This window comes from Dendrobates tinctorius, unplaced genomic scaffold, assembly GCF_039654945.1.
Source record: "Dendrobates tinctorius isolate UK_male_01 unplaced genomic scaffold, ASM3965494v1 ptg000554l, whole genome shotgun sequence".
In the NCBI taxonomy this organism is placed as follows: Eukaryota; Metazoa; Chordata; class Amphibia; order Anura; family Dendrobatidae; genus Dendrobates; species Dendrobates tinctorius.
In genome coordinates, this window is record NW_027362212.1 from 308865 (window position 1) to 321916 (window position 13052).

Sequence of the window (13052 nt, forward strand, 5' to 3'; positions counted from 1 at the left end):
ACCACCCTGCTGCTCAATGCACTTCCAAAAAAAAATAGGGTCTTATCCAAGAAATACAGTTAGTTTAGCACTCAGATTAAACTCTGCTGTTCTATCTGTTAAAGATGCATATAATATAGAAAATCATCCTCAGTGGATCCACGGGTCAGCAAGCGACCATCAGACTGTAGAGGGAGTTAGTGGACAATAATCCGAGCAGCCGGGGGCGTGGCCTGGATCGCTTGTGGGGAGGACGTGTTGTGCTGTTGCTCCCGCTGCTAGCCACGAAGTGAGCCCTGTTTTGACCACAACGGGGACGTCTGTGTGCCCCCCGGAGAGAGCTGGACCAGGAGAGAGTGGTGGAGGACTGAGTGGAGGAAACCGCGGCTCTCTGGGAGGAGAGCGGTCGCGGGGAACAGGCCTTGGCGCTGGAGGTGGACAGGCGCCATCTTTGCTGCGTCTTCCTGCTTCTTCCTGAGCGGCGTGGGTCAGAAGACTGCGGAGAGCCGTTGGAGGGGGTGGAGGGCCGCGGCCTATGCTGGAGGAGAGACCGCTGACCGCTACAGAAAGGAAGGAGAAGGTCTGCTTACCGGAGGAGAGGGAGGTGAGCTGGATGCAGGAGCCTGGCTGGTGATCAGAGGGTGGCCGCAGTGCTGGGTGCTCCTGGTGTCTGGGACGGGCGCTCCTGCTGTATATAGTGATTGGGGGTTTGGGGGTACTGCTCCCCCTTTCCAGAGACGCTAAGACCGGCCTGATCCCATACCACAGCAGTGAGAAACACTATATATAGGGCACCATATCAGGGCCTTATTTACTAATGCCAGCGCTCCACCTTTTAAGACGCATGAGGTCATCTTCACCTATGAACATGCATTAATAGACTTTCCCTAAATGCACGAGGAGCGATTTAAATGCACGCTTTAATTCAATATTATGGTCAAATCTAATAAAGAGCGTGCAAAACCGCTGGATACTGGGGTGCATCAAGGCAGACAAAGCGAAATGGAGAAATTTTTGAAAAATAAACCTGGGTCGGCTAGGCCCGCACCAAAAAAGCTACATACAAATGCTGAGGTAGAGGAACGGGTCGAGGACTCGGACTCAAGTGAAGATGTCTCTGGCAGCGACATTACCCACTCAGACTCTGGGAAGTTCTCTAGATCAGTATTTAAAAAACTTCTGACCCAAGCATTAAAACCTTTGGTTACAGAGATATCTGGTATGAGAGCTGATCTGTCACATATTGGTAACAGAGTGGAGTCCCTTGAAGCATCTCAGTCCTCTCTCATTAGCCACTCTAATGCCATGAGGGACCATTTGGACTACCAAAGAGCACAACTTAATAACTCTCTTCTGGCCTTGGAAGATCAAGAGAACAGAAGTCGCAGAAAAAATATAAGGATTAAAGGATTGCCTGAAAGTGTTTCTGCAGAAATACTGGAAAAATCCACAAAAGAAATCTTTGCCCTCCTAATCCCGCAAGAAAAATGCGACCAAATTGTAATTGAGAGGGTCCATAGATCGCTCAGACCCAGGCCTAAACCTTCTGAACCCCCGAGGGATGTGATCTGTGGCTTGTTGAGTTATGTGGACACCAATGTTATTTTGTCTGCTTCAAGGGATGTTAAAAATCTCGCTTACGAAGGATCTGCCATACAGCTCTACCAAGACATTGCGCCGTCGACCCTTGCAAAGAGAAGAATCCTGAGACCCTTATTGGAAATACTACGCTCGTGTAAAATCCTCTATAAATGGCTGTTTCCGTTTGGAATATCGGTAAATGGAGACGGCAAACAAGTAACAGTGACTTAAGCAAAATATGGGACACTTTTGACATTGCTTCTATTGATATTCCTTCATGGTTGCCTTTGGATATGGATCTTCGCACACCCCCTCCTATCAACGCTTATACAGGAGGTCAGGGGGATTGGGCCTCAGTGAAGAGACGCATGCCCCCTAAGCGAGGGAAATCTGGGGCAAGAAAAGAGATGCCCCCCTGAATTTTGTTTTATTCGGTCTAGTCGTATTTTCTTACATTTGGACCCAGTAGTTTTGGTTTAACTTTGCAATGTTTTGGACCACTTTAGTTTGCCTTGATTGGCACCTGCCTAGGTGTTGACGCTTTCATTTAACTGCCGTATAAGCTAACATGTGCTACTTGTGTGTTGGAAATGTGATTTCCTGCTCTGTCATGGGGGGCATGTTGGACCCCCTGCTCCTGCCGCAGGCAGGTAGTTGGTTATTGTTATTTATTGGTTACTGTTATTTTACCTTGCATTTTGTATTTTTTGTGGTCTGTCGGCATGGGACACTTTATCATTTATTTTTTCTTTTGCTACATCTAATTTACTATGGGTGACAAGGAAAAATTTGCCACTATAGTAGTGGCTTCGTATAATGTAAAGGGGCTACGCTCCCCGTGTAAGAGAAATCAGGTATTGAACCTTCTGCATGCAAAAAAGGCTAGTGTGGTCTTTCTACAGGAGACACATTTTAAAGCGGGGAGAGTACCAGACATGTCCTGATCTCGTTACCCGACCTGGTATCATAGTACAGGTGGGTCGGCATCTAGAGGAGTGAGTATTGCTATTAAAAAAAAATGTTCCTTTTGTCTTGCATGATTGCCTCTCAGATTCCGAAGGAAGATATATTATACTGAAGGGCCTTATTGCTAATACCAAAGTTACCCTATGTAACTTATATGCCCCAAACAGGAATCAGATTGGATGGCTGTGCAGGACAATGAATACCTTAAAACTATTTACTGAAGGTTTATTGCTGATGGGGGGAGATTTTAATGTACCACTTAATCCATCTTTGGATACTTCCACGGGCAAGTCGACCCTTTCTCAAAAGGCACTGAGAAAACTACACCTTTCTTTCCAAGAATTACACTTGATAGACCCCTGGAGGACACTCTCTCCTTCGGGCAGAGACTACACTTTTTATTCCCATCCGTGTGGCAGCTATCATAGAATTGACTATATATTGATACAAACAACCAACCTCTCATTAGTCAAAAATGCGACCATAGACGCTATCTCACTATCGGACCATGCTCCTATTTTTCTCGACATGGGCATAGAAACCCTTCCGCGACCAGCCAGGTCTTGGTCGCTTAATGAGACATTATTAGATTCAGATTCCCACATTACGAGACTGACTGACACTCTGGAATTCTTTTTTCAGACAAATCTGCAATCTGGCCCATCCCTACCTGTGGTGTGGGAGTCACATAAAGCGGTAATGAGGGGAGAATTTATAGCTTTGAGTTCCCATCTCAAAAAAGAAAGGACAAAACAGGTTGTGTCTATTTTGCACCAAATTAATTCCTTGGAAAGATTACATAAGAGATCTCAAGTAATTAAGATACTAACTGAACTGACGGACCTAAGGAATTCGCTAAAAAATCTTTTAAATATCCAATCGGCCAAAACCTATATGAGATGCAAACAGAGGTTCTATCCCCATGGCAATAAAAGCAGCAAGCTTATGTCTTCATTGCTTAAAAAGCAGCAGGAAAGGACGTTTGTTAGGCAGCTCAAAACTCAGGATGGCTCCTCAATTTTCGAGACCGCTGATATTGCCGAGGAGTTTAGATCCTTTTATGACAGCTTATATAATCTAAGTATACCAGATAGTATGCAAGATCCAATAAAAGCTATAGAAAAAATTAGAGAGTTCCTGACTCCACTAGTTTTACCTAAAATAACCCTGGAAGGCCAAACTTTGTTAACTGCTCCGGTTACCCCTAAAGAAATTTTGGATACTCTTTCCACCATTCCAAATGGAAAGGCCACAGGCCCGGATGGTCTCCCCATAATATAATATAAAAAGTTTATAAGATCACTCTTACCTCAATTGGCGACCTTGTTTAATTCCTATTTGAAAGGCCAGCTTCCCCCTAAGCAATCACTGGAGGCATATATTACGGTTCTCCCGAAGGAGGGTAAGGACCCCAACTTGTGCACCAGCTATAGACCAATTTCATTACTTAATGCGGACATAAAACTGTGGGCTAAAATACTAGCGGGTAGAATAAGCAACTTTTTACCCAAATTGATTCATGCGGATCAGGCGGGCTTTGTGAGGGGTAGGGAAGGGAAATGTTAGGAATCTGAGTTCTGCCATACCTATGCAGAAACCCAGGTCCTCACATTTATCTCCAGAGGCTAAGTCCTTTGTGCCAGCGTCTGAGCATGCTCACAGGACGAGCTCCTATTGGAGTTCGGGAGTCAGGTGCTCAGGTCCTGCTCTGAATCCTATTGGCTCCTATTGGAGTTCTGGAGATTTCCGGCAGGTCCCGTACGCTATAAAAAGCGTAGCATGGCTGTTCCGCCATGCGCTAGTATAGTCATACTTGCTGCTGTATGTTTGTTGATGGATGCATGGACTGGTGAATGACTCATTTGAAACCCCCATTCCTTGGTTATTACGAATGTGTGAGAGTTTGAGTTAGAGCCAGTACTAGCGCCAGTGCGCCATTGCTCCAGCGCTCAGCAGCTAGCGTCACCTTGCGCCTGCTTGACAGCAGCGTTTCTACAGCGGCTTAGTTAACGCCGCGCTGCAGTAGCAGCTCTAGGTGCGTTCGCACTTGCAACGCCCTATTTTCCAGACGTACACGGTAGGTCTAGACGGAGTTGGTGCCGTCAGCTAGGGCCGCTCCTGTGACCAGATACCGCGTCTGTGTCGCTGAGCTCCTGTGACATTCAAACAGACTCAGCGCTGTTGCACATGTGTTTATGCTTGCAGCTCTGTGTGTGTAACAGAGCTTGTGTATACTTGCAGCTCTGTGTGTGTAACAGAGCTTGTGTATACTTGCAGCTCTGTGTGTGTAACAGAGCTTGTGAATGCTTGCAGCTCTGTGTGTGTAACAGAGCTTGTGAATGCTTGCAGCTCTGTGTGTGTAACAGGCTCTGTGTATGCTTGCAGCTCTGTGAGTGAAACAGAGCTCGCTGCAGCCTTATCTGTTCATGTGCTCTGTGAGTGCAACAGAGCTTGTCCAGTGCTCTCGGGTGAAGCCTTAACCCTGTGCACTCTACCGCCAGATACCTCTGCCACCACCTAGCAGCGGTCTTACCATCTACCGCACGGTGGACCCCGAGCAGTGAACGCACTTTATTTATAATTTTATTTAGTGCGTTCCACCGCTCCTAACAGGAAAGATAACTCCACTAGGGTCATACAGTCTATAATGTTTGCCAAAACCCGGCAGGTCCCCTTGGTACTCTTGTCAACGGATGCCGAGAAGGCTTTTGACAGAGTGTGCTGGAGATTCATGGAGCAGGTGTTAATTAAATTCGGTTTTCCTCCTCAATATATAACAGCAGTCCTCTCTCTTTACTCCCAACCGACGGCCAGGGTCAGAATAAATGGCACCCTATCAAAAAGTCTGGAGATTCACAATGGGACTAGGCAGGGATGCCCTCTGTCCCCATCTTTGTTCATTTTGGTTATAGAAACTTTGATACAAAGCATCAGACAAGAACAACGCATAAAGGGGTTGTCGGTGGGCCCGGGGACATTTAAAACGCTAGCTTTCGCAGATGATCTGCTTTTCCTCATATCCAACCCATCTCAGGCATTTCCGATCATCCTCCGAATTTTTCAACAGTTTGGCTCCCTTTCCAATTTTAAAATTAACCTAGCCAAATCTGAAGCGTTAAATATCTCTCTCCCTCATTCCCAACTTTCCATTCTTCGTACGCAGACTCCCTTCTCTTGGGCTAATGGCTCTATTAAATACTTAGGAATATTCATAACTAGGGACCCCACTAACTTATTTCAAAGTAATTTCATACCCTTATTGAAGAAAGTTACCAATCTGATGCATAAATATAACCTACCTACTTTATCTTGGTTGGGTCGCATCAACGTGTTTAAGGCATATATCATGCCTATTATTTTGTATGCCATGAATATGGTACCGATTCAGATACCCCTGACCTTTTTTGGGTCATTAAAGTCACTAATAGGAAAATTTTATCTGGAAATCTAAACCGGCTAGGTTGCCTTATAGGCTTCTTACTTACCCAGTCTCCTCTGGTGGATTGGGAGTTCCAGACCCCCTAGTATATTATAAAGCAATCCACCTTGGCAGATGGTTAAAGGTGGTGTCATGCACTGAGGGTGGGGAGGGAGCTTGTGTCGACCTGGCTTTACTGGGCCCGAGGGGTTTGCCTTATCTATGGACTAGGGCTAAACCACCGGTTACTCTTAGACTAGACGAGATAACTTCTACTACATTACGTATCAAAAGATTGATGTTGGGGGAATTACCGGAGGACACTTTTCCTTCGACATTAACGCCGATTAGCTCAATACCGTTTCTATTAAATTTTGATTTTCAGGATCCTTATAATCTATGGTCTACCCTCTCTAGAGATACATTGAATAGCTTTTACGGTAATAAAATATTACAGGGAGGAGTTTGGCCATCGAATGCAATGAGTCAACCAACTAATTTTCTTCAGTGCCAGCACATTCGACGTACGCTTCTACAGTTTAGGAAGAAATTCCCGACCAAATCGAACTGGTCCTGGTTAGATATCATGATCAAACTCCCGCTCCCACGGCTAAAAATCCTGTCTCGTATTTACTCACATCTGATCTCTCCGGGAGTACATTTTAAGCCCTCATTTATTTACTCCTGGGAAATGGAACTTAATACTACGTTCACAGAAAAACAAGTATCTAGAATGCTATCTAGTGCACGGGGATTCTCCAGGTGTGTTCTTTTGCAAGAAAATTCTTATAAAATATTGACCAGGTGGCATTGGACTCCCACAAAGCTTTTTCAGAGGGGTCTTGCTGATAATGATGCTTGTTGGAGATGCCTCAACTCTGGAGGACATCACACACACATATTCTGGGATTGTCCCAAATTGAGACATTTTTGGGACGGTGTCGAGCTAGTTCTCAAGAAATTGCAATTAATTAAGACCAATCTCAGGGCTACGGAAGTTCTTCTTTCGTGCCCATCAAAGGATTTCTTACCAAGAAAACATGGCCTACTCCCATTGATGCTAAGTGCTGCAAAACAACTGATAGCTGTTCATTGGAAAGATGTCGCTCCCCCTACATTGGAGGAGTGGCATGGTAAGATAAATCAGATTTCTCGTCTGGAGGAGCTGTCTAGCTGGGAGGTCTTCAACCACAAATCTTATGTGTTGACCTGGGCCCCGTGGACTAGATATCTGGGGGATAATCCTCGAGGTGAGAGATCGGATAATACATGAGTCTTACTTAGACCTGATGGCCTTTATTTAGGGGTAGCTGGTTCTAAGGTTACTTATAAAACTGTTCACCTATTCTATTTTTATAATACACTCATTTATTGCTAGTGTCGATGCCGACGACTGCTTTGTGTTGATGTTATTGTTATTGTTTGCTATTATGTATCCCTCTTTTCCCTTCCCTTCTTTTTCTTCCTTTTTCCCACCCACTTTCCCCCCCCCCTTTGTTTTCCCCCCTTTATTTCTTAACACCTTGGACCGACGTCTAAGCAATGTTTAACCATCTGTATTTGAAAAACGATGTTTTGTCTTATGGTGTGGTTTAAACTTGAAAATAAAGAATTTAAAAAAAAAAATAATCCGAGCAGCTGACACAATGAAGACGTATATCCCAGTATGATACAGTAAGGTGGTGATTTATTTCAACGTGTTTTGAAGTATATAACTTTTCTTCAGGAGAAAACCACATGTGTGACGAGACATCAGGAATATCATTTAAATAGGTTAATGCTTTGAATGTGGGCACCAAAAAATGGCACCACATGGCAACATGTCTGGGTTCAGTCCGTTACCACATGGTAGGACACTTGATATACACTGGTCAAAAAAATAAAGGGAACACTTAACAGAATCTAGCTCCAAGTAAATCAAACTGCTGTGAAATCAAACTGTCCACTTAGGAAGCAACACTGATTGACAATCAATTTCACATGCTGTTGTGCAAATGGAACAGACAACAGACGGAAATTATTGGCAATTATCAAGACACCCTCAATAAAGGAGTGGTTCTGCAGGTGGGGACCACAGACCACATCTCAGTACCAATGCTTTCTGGTTGATGTTTTGGTCACTTTTGAATGTTGGTTGTGCTTTCACACTCGTGGTAGCATGAGGCGGACTCTACAACCCACACAAGTGGCTCAGGTAGTGCTTCATCCAGGATGGCATATCAATGCGAGCTGTGGCAAGAAGGTTTGCTGTGTCTGTCAGCATAGTGTCCAGAGGCTGGAGGCGCTACCATGAGACAGGCCAGTACACCAGGAGACATGGAGGGGGCCATAGGAGGGCAACAACCCAGCAGCAGGACAGCTACCTCTGCCTTTGTGCACAGGAGGAGCACTGCCACAGGCCTGCAAAATTACCTCCAGCAGGCCACAGATGTGAATGTGTCTGCACAAACGGTTAGAAACCGACTCCATGAGGATGGTCTGAGGGCCTGATGTCTACAGATGGAGGTTGTGCTCACAGCCCAACACCGTGCAGGACGCTTGGAATTTGCCACAGAACACCAGGATTGGCAAATTCGCCACTGGTGACCTGTGCTCTTCACAGATGAAAGCAGGTTCACGTTGAGCACATATGACAGACGTGACAGAGTCTGGAGACGCCATGGAGAGTGATTTGCTGCCTGCAACATCCTTCAGCGTGACTGGTTTGGCAGTGGGTCAGTAAAGGTGTGGGGTGGCATTTCTTTGGAGTGACGCACGGTGTTGGGCTGTGAGCACAACCCCCATCTGTGGACGTCTGGCACTCAGACCATCCTCATGGAGTCGGTTTCTAACAACACTGACAGTCCGTCACACTCCAGAGTCCATAGGGCGGCTGAGCTGTCACTCACAGCATCCCTAGGGGCTACAGTAAAGAACCATAACAGTACCCTCTCTTCTAGAAGGGCACTGGAACCTCCGGTTTCCCATGAAACCTAGAATGAAAAGCCCTGACCATTCGTTCTCTCCTCCCGTCCATATCCATTCCAATGGATGAGGTACTGGAGGGAATTTCGGACCCATTGGGAATCCACAGCTCTCTGCACCTCATACTCTAGACTGTCATCGACAGCAACCAGAGTAGACAGGGAGGAGGGCAACACCACCAAGGGGACAAACTCCTTCAACAGTGAACTGTGGAAGATATTAGAGGTGTGGAGAGATAGAGGAAGCTTCAATGCAAAAGTCACCGTATTTACCACTTTCAGAACCTCATAGGGACCGATTAACTTCGGACCCAACTTCGCCGACTGTCCCTTTAAGTTTAATGTTTTTGGATGATAGTCAAACCCTATAGCACACTTTAAAAAAACAGGATCAGTTGAATGTCTTGTATTAGACCTTCCGTTTTTGGCTAACTTGAGCAACCCCAATATTCTTTTGAACCTCCTTCCAAACAACTCCAAGTGCCAGTATGGCAAAATTCCTCCCCAGGACACTCAGAACTTATCCTGGAAATGTCACCAAAATAAGAATAATTCTAGAAAAATGCAGAAGTGCCAGTTGATTGATTGACCAACTGTTACTGGCGAACTCTGAATGAGGACCAGTCCTCCTGCTGAGCCACAACAAAACGCCTCAAAATTTGCTCCAAAGATTGATTTGTCCTCTCTGGACTTTGATTTCAAGGTGGTAGGCAGAGGAAAGAGACAAGTCAATGCACAGTTTTTACAAAAGCTCTTCAGCGCCTGGAAACAAACTGCACTTGGAATTCCATGCAATTTCGCCACGTGACGAATAGTCAACCTGGAGAGTCTTTCTGCATTAGGAAATCCTTGAGAAGAAAGATCCAGCTCAGAAGAATAAAATCCAAAGCTTTATTCAAAATCCGAGTAAAAATAAGACATACCCGACTGGGAGACCCAGAGGAAAGGTTGCTGCTGAGAGACTGGACGCGTTTCGAACAACGACAAGTGTTCTTAGACTCAGTGGTCCGTGCTGTGAAGATATAGTGGCTTTTCAAGGGTGAGCTGAACCAACCTTTTTCTATGCTCATTAGGAAATCCTGACAAGGGAACAAAATGAGCTTGTTTACTGAATCGGTAAACCACCACCCAAATACCAGTTTTCCTGTCTGACAGAGGCAAATCTGTAATGGAATCCGTGGACTCCTCTGTCCATGGTCTTTGCGGAATTGGCAATGGAAGCAATTCCCCGGTCGGCCGCTTATGACAAACTTTAGCTTCTATGTAGACTTAAAGGGAAGGTGCCGCAATTTTATATAATTTGCAAAAAAAGAGTAAGTAACAAAACATGTTGTTTCAGCAAATGTTGTACTAACCAGGATTTATGGATTGTTTGTAATAATGTTTTAATGTAGCCACTGGGTGCTGCCGTCTTGATTTGCAGATCTGTGGAGGACTCATACAGTCTGCGAATATGGCCGTCCCTGCACATAGGAGACTGCGGTCGGCTCCCGACCCCACATTGCAGCCTCATTAGCAGAGAACTGGGCACGCCCCTGTGGGCTGCACCACTCACTGCTGTAGGTGTGGCTGGGCGCCATTTTACTGTAGCCCAGTGCTATCTGCTGAGCTCCACTTTCTGCACCGTGCTTCCTGCTCCAGCTCCACTGTCCTCCTGCTCTGTCTCCGCCTCCTCACTCACAGCCCCAGTGATCTCCGGTAATCTGGCACCTTCCCTCTTATGGCTGTTTGAGGACAGTGACATATACAGCCCATAGTCTAGTGTATGGGGGGCTGGAAGTTTCACCAGTGTGGGCATATCTGTAATACTGTCTCCTGTGATACTGCCTGCTGAGCCGTGTATCTAATCCTCTCCTGTGTGATACTGACTGCTGAGCCGTGTATCTAATCCTCTCCTGTGATACTGCCTGCTGAGCGGTGTATCTAATCCTCTCCTGTGTGATACTGACTGCTGAACCATGTATCTAATCCTCCCCTGTGTGATACTGACTGCTGAGCCGTGTATCTAATCCTCTCCTGTGTGATACTGACTGCTGAGCCGTGTATCTTATCCTCTCCTGTGTGATACTGACTGCTGAGCCGTGTATCTAATCCTATCCTGTGTGATACTGCCTGCTGAGCGGTGTATCTAATCCTCTCCTGTGTGATACTGACTGCTGAGCCGTGTATCTAATCCTCCCCTGTGTGATACTGACTGCTGAGCCGTGTATCTAATCCTCCCCTGTGTGATACTGACTGCTGAGCGGTGTATCTAATCCTCTCCTGTGTGATACTGACTGCTGAGCCGTGTATCTAATCCTCCCCTGTGTGATACTGACTGCTGAGCCGTGTATCTAATCCTCCCCTGTGTCATACTGACTGCTGAGCCGTGTATCTAATCCTCCCCTGTGTGATACTGACTGCTGAGCGGTGTATCTAATCCTCTCCTGTGTGATACTGACTGCTGAGCCGTGTATCTAATCCTCTCCTGTGTGATACTGACTGCTGAGCCGTGTATCTAATCCTCCCCTGTGTGATACTGACTGCTGAGCCGTGTATCTAATCCTCTCCTGTGTGATACTGACTGCTGAGCCGTGTATCTAATCCTCTCCTGTGTGATCCTGACTGCTGAGCCGTGTATCTAATCCTATCCTGTGTGATACTGACTGCTGAGCCGTGTATCTAATCCTCTCCTGTGTGATACTGACTGCTGAGCCGTGTATCTAATCCTCTCCTGTGTGATCCTGACTGCTGAGCTGTGTATCTAATCCTATCCTGTGTGATACTGACTGCTGAGCCGTGTATCTAATCCTCCCCTGTGTGATACTGACTGCTGAGCGGTGTATCTAATCCTCTCCTGTGTGATCCTGACTGCTGAGCCGTGTATCTAATCCTCTCCTGTGTGATCCTGACTGCTGAGCCGTGTATCTAATCCTCTCCTGTGTGATACTGACTGCTGAGCTGTGTATCTAATCCTCTCCTGTGTGATACTGACTGAGCCGTGTATCTAATCCTCTCCTGTGTGATACTGTGTGCTGAGCTGTGCATCTAATCCTATCCTGTGTGATACTGCCTGCTGAGCCGTGTATCTAATCCTCTCCTGTGTGATACTGTCTGCTGAGCCGTGTATCTAATCCTCCCCTGTGTGATACTGCCTACTGAGCCGTGTATCTAATCCTCCCCTGTGTGATACTGCCTGCTGAGCCGTGTATCTAATCCTCCCCTGTGTGATACTGACTGCTGAGCCGTGTATCTAATCCTCTCCTGTGTGATACTGCCTGCTGAGCCGTGTATCTAATCCTCCCCTGTGTGATACTGACTGCTGAGCCGTGTATCTAATCCTCTCCTGTGTGATACTGTCTGCTGAGCCGTGTATCTAATCCTATCCTGTGTGATACTGTCTGCTGAGCCGTGTATCTAATCCTATCCTGTGTGATACTGTCTGCTGAGCCGTGTATCTAATCCTCTCCTGTGTGATACTGTCTGCTGAGCCATGTATCTAATCCTATCCTGTGTGATACTGACTGCTGAGCCGTGTATCTAATCCTCTCCTGTGTGATACTGACTGCTGAGCCGTGTATCTAATCCTCTCCTGTGTGATATTGACTGCAGAGCAGTGTATCTAATCCTCGTGTGATACTGTCTGCAGAGCTGTGTATCTAATCCTCTCTTGTGTGATACTGACTGCTGAGCCGTGTATCTAATCCTATCCTGTGTGATACTGTGTGCTGAGCTGCGTATCTAATCATATCCTGTGTGATACTGACTGCTGAGCCGTGTATCTAATCCTAACCTGTGTGATACTGACTGCTGAGCCATGTATCTAATCCTCTCCTGTGTGATTCTGACTGCTGAGCCGTGTATCTAATCCTCCCCTGTGTGATACTGTCTGCTGAGCCGTGTATCTAATCCTAACCTGTGTGATATTGACTGCAGAGCAGTGTATCTAATCCTCTCGTGTGATACTGTCTGCAGAGCTGTGTATCTAATCCTCTCTTGTGTGATACTGACTGCTGAGCCGTGTATCTAATCCTATCCTGTGTGATACTGTGTGCTGAGCTGCGTATCTAATCCTCTCCTGTGTGATACTGACTGCTGAGCCGTGTATCTAATCCTCTCCTGTGTGATACTGACTGCTGAGCCATGTATCTAATCCTCTCCTGTGT